Here is a 6,269-nt window from a genome sequence, read left to right as displayed (position 1 = left end):
ACAAAGGCGTGCCGTCAGTACATTTTTAACAGGAAAGCATTTTTCATAAAGGCAGTGAGGGTGCTCACGCCAGCAAAGTGAGCCATACTTGCCTAACTCAGGGTCTCAGGGCTCTGTTAATGCTCTCCAGGAGGGTTCCAATCAGTGTTGCCAACTATTTAGATCAGAAAGTTGCTATTTTAAAGCAAAAGTTGCCAAACAATCATAGTACATAGACACACCAACAACTACACACAGTAAGCAATGGTGTGGTCCTGAATCTGGAAGTACCGGAACGCGAGGGGGGGGGGGGGGTGAAGAGAGCGATCGTGCCGGTGTCACGTGAAATTTGTTCCCCCTGGAAAATGCTTCCCCCCGGACTAAATTTCATAGATCAGTCTATAAAAAGCGCATAAGCGATATTGTATTAATTTTCACAAATTAGTTAAAGGAAAGGTTAACCACTCAGCTTCAAATTTAAAGTTGGTTTGAAACATCTAGGTGATATGGTTGCGAATATCAAATGAATATCGAACTTCAAACCAACTTTACCACTGGCGACGCCATGTTGCTGGTTTATTTAGAACCAGGTTTGTGGTTGTTAAGCCCGTTGCTAAGCAAAAGACGCATTGATTTTCCTTTTATATTCAAATGAGGCGGGGCATTAGTGCATCTGAGTTGAATTACCCTGACAATGATACTAAAAGGTTGTTTCTAATACAGAATAATCAAAACGTTTTGCCGAGTTTATATCTCTGAAATTCTCCGATGACTGTCCTGGAAATCGCTAGATTTGTTGCTGGTTCCAATTTAACTACAGTCCCTCCCTGCTAGCCCTGTCATTGGCTGCTGGTTTTTAATTTAACTACAGACCCTCCCTGCTAGCCCTGTCATTGGCTGCTGGTTTTTAATTTAACTACAGACCCTCCCTGCTAGCCCTGTCATTGGCTGCTGGTTTTTAATTTAACTACAGACCCTCCCTGCTAGCCCTGTCATTGGCTGCTGGTTTTTAATTTAACTACAGTCCCTCCCTGCTAGCCCTGTCATTGGCTGCTGGTTTTTAATTTAACTACAGTCCCTCCCTGCTACCGCTGGCTGCTTCAAGGTTTTATTACAAAATGGAGAGTGATGTGCAGGGCTTTTCCTCTGCCCTGCCACAGGGGCGAACTACCACTTTTTACTAAACAAACTTTGCAGACCCAGATCAGCACCAGACAGTGCCGCGCCTGTGGAATAAAGATTGAGACAACAAAAAAAACTTTTAATGTTTTTAATTTAGATGATGACAACTTGGTAAATGAACATTTTCCAAATAAACCATATTGAGAGCTCCACTGGTCTACTGAGCCTCCCTTTAAAACACTGTTTTGATTGTCTAGATAATAAGTCAGGTGAAATGAAAGTAGCTCAATGAAATTAGATACATATAAAGAAGCCATAATGATATCTCATTTTGATTTAGAGATATACAAAATCCCTGTATTTGTATTTATTTTTGCAAGGCTTGCTGCTGTGGCATTTTGAATTGCACTGAGCTCCCTCACGCACACACAAGCACTGCTGTGTTTGACAAACTTGTTGCACTTGCAGGAAAGCCGTGCAGAGCCCCAGAATCAGCTGCTGCTGCTGTGCGAAGAGAAAGATTGTTTTCTTTGGGTACTTCATCAAAAGTTAGGAATGAACTACCGGTCAACTGAAATTTATTTATTCTTATCTATAAATTCATTCCAACTGTTTATATCGATTTACTTAAAGACCGAAGAAGCTGTCTCTTCTTTTGTGTTTCATTCTCTGATTCTATTTCTATATAATTTGTTCAAACACCAAAATAACCTTTAATTTCGTTCTTTGATAATTTGTCAAAGCTCAATCGCAAAATTGTTATTTATGTTGGTCACTGACCGAATCCTGACTATGAGTGTAATATATATATATATATATATATATATATATATATATATATATATATATTGTATATAAATACACAGCCGCAACCACTACAGTGTTATTTTGGGCAGCCGTTTATATCGGACAAATAGCGTTTGTCGTTTGCCATTCCCATTGATTTCAGTAACAAAGGCATCGTTTATACCGTATTAAACACGTAGTATATTTCAGGCAAACTCAGCTGTTTGGATTTGGATAAACAGGTTTTAATGGACAGACATAAGGTTAATTTCACAAGGCCTCAAAATGCCTCTTATGTTTTGTCCATAAAAACCTATTTAATTATCATCTGTTAATGAAACATGTATAATGCAATATTCATTAACAGTAAAAAAAAATACACACACAATAAACCAATTTTAATCTGGAATTGTTATAAATTCGCTGGATGTCACAGAGCGATAGCATTCAAGCAGGCTATAAATTCAGTTAAAAACTGTCACATCACATCAAATACATTTTATCTGGCAACATAATGAAATTGGAAATACCAACCCCATATTATCAGTAAGAGCTTCTCGATGAGCAATCCCAAGCGAAATAACGGCAATCCAGCATTCATTTAAAAAATATATATATATATATATATATATATATATATATATATATATATAAATTAATTAGGACATACCTGGTATGTTAGGCAGCACTGAGCGAGTGTTTTTGAGAACGTACCAGGTACGTCCAATAGCAAGGGGTTAAATGTTTCACTAAGTAATTTATTGCTGCCCTAACATTAAGTGGCACTCCGCCACTTAATGTATTAAACAATTGGCCCCCATCAGTTTTACAGTATGAAACAAAAACACATTGGAAATAAATGTGAAAAAATGTCAAGTTTTAAGAAACCATTGGGACAACCTTGCCCAGCACAAAGCAAATAGGCACAACTGCAAAACCGGTGGGGATCAAGGTTGCCCCAATTGTTTCTACTAACTTGGCTTGTGTTTTTCAGGCGTTTGATCCACGTTTATTGTGCCTGAATAACACAAGCCAAGTTGGTAGAAACAATTGGGGCAACCTTGGCCCCCATCGGTTTTACAGTTGTGCCTATTTGCTTTGTGCTGGCCAAGGTTGCCCCAATGGTTTCTTGAAACTTGTCTTGTGTTTTTGATATCTCTACTTTAAATGGCTGGGCACTTTTGATTACTTGGTGTTTTTTCACATTTCCAGTGTGTTTTTGTTTCAGATTGTAGCAGGGCGATTGCCCTGCACATGTGGAAATTAGTGTTGGTGTAATTTATATGAGGAAATTGGTTTATTGTGTGTGTATTTTGGAGTTTACTTGTTTGATTAATTGATTGTTTACAGACGGGAGCTCGTTTGAGACTTTGCTGCCTGCTGGGTTTGGTTGAGAGGAGGGGCAGTGGATGATTGGCTGTGCCGGTCCTCAATCAGCAGATGGGCGGGTCTTGACCGAGTGTCCGTCGGTTTAAAAACATCGGGTGGAGATGGTTCTGGGTGACTGCAACGCCATGCTACAGAAGGGAAGCTGCATATACTGAGGAGAGAGTCAGCGCTGCAGGAACGACAGCTACGCAACACTGAAACTTCAAGCAGTGCTTGTGAAGGCAATGCCCAGCCAAGGCCGTCTCATAAGTAGGTTAGTTTCGGGGATAGTTATCCCAAGTAATGTATAGCAAGGGTTACGTAGTGTAGCCGGCTCCCAGAGCGTCACGCCTTATTTATATCAGGCTAGCGCTAGCCCTGTGTGGCACCTTTTTGTAGTTTTTGTACTGTGTTTTATTTTGCCTTTTTGTACAGCTTGCTGTATGTGTCCTCTGTGCATTACCATCGCTGGTAACGTCACATGACCCCTTTATTTATTTACTTTGTTTTGTATTAATAAATCCTGCCTGTGCTGGAGTTTCAACTCCACCTGCATGTCTCTCTGTATTGCCCAAGGAGCGGTTACCCACACATGTGACACGAGCACCCTGTCACACAGATATATATGCTGTATCATTTCTAGAAATTTCTCTAAAACAAATAATTATTGGAAAAATCTTTTTATCAAAAGTTTTGCTTTTGTGGATGAGGAAAATAAGTTACAAGAAATAGAGATGCAGAACCAAGGCTGCAAGACAAGCATCCCAGCGTAACTCAAGGTCGATATGGTAATGGGAGGTACAGATGTGTGCTGACTTCCAGGTAGCAGCGCTGCAGATTTCTGTATAGGAATGTCCCTGGAAGCAGCCATTGAGGGAACAGTATATGTGGTAGAATGAGCCTTATGGTTGGTTGGTTTATTTATTTATTTATATATAATTAATTTAGTAGTTGGCAATTGATTTTTACTCTGTTTTTCTCCCAATTTGAAATGTGTATTTTAAATTATTTCAGCATTTTTTTTTTTTTTAAATTCAAAAGTATTCATACCGACTCGATTTTTGTTTTATCACTCCTCAAAACCTTTGACCACAACTCGTATCCATCATTTAAATGCTGTTTTGCAAACTTTAAACGATTCTCTTTGTGACGTTTTCCGAAGAGTGGCTTTGCCCTTGGCCTGCAACCATTGAGACCTTCACCATGCAATACTCGACCTATGGTTGAAATGGAAACCCCAGTCCCACTTGCAGCCAATTCACTTTGAATATCTTTGGCAGTCTCAGATTAATTATTAACCTTCTTCACAATTCTTCTACTTGTTCTTGGTGAAAGAACCTTTCTTCCAGACCGAGGGAGTGTTGTGACAGTACCATGAGTCTTGTACTTCTTGATAATAGAAACAATAGTTGAAATTGGGATACTGAAATGCTTGGACATCTTGTATCCTTCTCCAGCTTTATGACAATAAATCATTTCTTCATATAGCTATTTATTTTTTCCAATATTGACTTATTGGTAATGACAGCAATCATCCTATGCCTAACCCTTTTATACTCTCTAAGAATGTTCACCTACCATCCAGCATTTACTAGACTTTTCTAGAATTAGCTTCTGCATTATCATATTGAAATTTTAGCACCTTGTAGACAATACTATCATAGCACCAAAGGGTATGAACACTTCTGAATTAACATTTTTGGAGTTTTGCAAAGAAAATTGCTGAAATAATTAATTGTAGACATCTATTTCTTGTAACTTTTTTTCCTTATCCACAAAAGCAAAACTTTTGCTGCAAAAGATTTTTCCTAAAATTTCCATTGGGTTATGGAAACTTTTGACTACAACTGTATATATCTATATCGAGAGAGAGAGAGAGAGAGAAAGAGAGAGAGAGAAGGACTGCTGGAGGTGTAAAAATGATGGATGGAGACCTTTTTTTGTTTTGCTTATAAAGCCTTCTAAGAGGAGACAGCTAGATAGAAAGAAAGAAAACAGTAATTTGTGACAGAATATCCAATTCATATTTAATACAGATTACATGCAAAGTACATATATATATATATATATATATATATATATACATACATACATACATACAGTACTGTGCAAAAGTTTTAGGCAGGTGTGAAAAAATGCTGTAAAGTAAGAATGCTTTCAAAAATAGACATGTTAATAGTTTATATTTATCAATTAACTAAATGCAAAGTGAGTGAACAGAAGAAAAATCTCAATCAAATCCATATTTGGTGTGACCACCCTTTGCCTTCAAAACAGCATCAATTCTAGGTACACTTGCACAAAGTCAGGGATTTTGTAGGCATATAGTCAGGTGTATGATTAAACAATTATACCAAACAGGTGCTAATGATCATCAATTCAATATGTAGGTTGAAACACAATCATTAACTGAAACAGAAACAGCTGTGTAGGAGGACTAAAACTGGGTGAGGAACAGCCAAACTCAGCTAACAAGGTGAGGTTGCTGAAGACAGTTTACTGTCAAAAGTCATACACCATGGCAAGACTGAGCACAGCAACAAGACACAAGGTAGTTATACTGCATCAGCAAGGTCTCTCCCAGGCAGAAATTTCAAGGCAGACAGGGGTTTCCAGATGTGCTGTCCAAGCTCTTTTGAAGAAGCACAAAGAAGCGGGCAACGTTGAGGACCGTAGACGCAGTGGTCGGCCAAGGAAACTTACTGCAGCAGATGAAAGACACATCATGCTTACTTCCCTTCAGAATCGGAAGATGTCCAGCAGTGCCATCAGCTCAGAATTGGCAGAAAACAGTGGGACCCTGGTACACTCATCTACTGTCCGGAGAAGTCTGGTCAGAAGTGGCCTTCATGGAAGACTTGCGGCCAAAAAGCCATACCTCCAACGTGGAAACAAGGCCAAGCGACTCAACTATGCACGAAAACACAGGAACTAGGGTGCAGAAAAATGGACTGATGAGTCAAAATTTGAAATATTTGGCTGTAGCAGAAGGTAGTTTGTTTGCCGAAGGGCTG

The sequence above is a fragment of the Acipenser ruthenus genome, chromosome 49, assembly GCF_902713425.1.
Source record: "Acipenser ruthenus chromosome 49, fAciRut3.2 maternal haplotype, whole genome shotgun sequence".
Taxonomy (NCBI): Eukaryota; Metazoa; Chordata; class Actinopteri; order Acipenseriformes; family Acipenseridae; genus Acipenser; species Acipenser ruthenus.
This window is presented reverse-complemented; position numbering follows the sequence as displayed.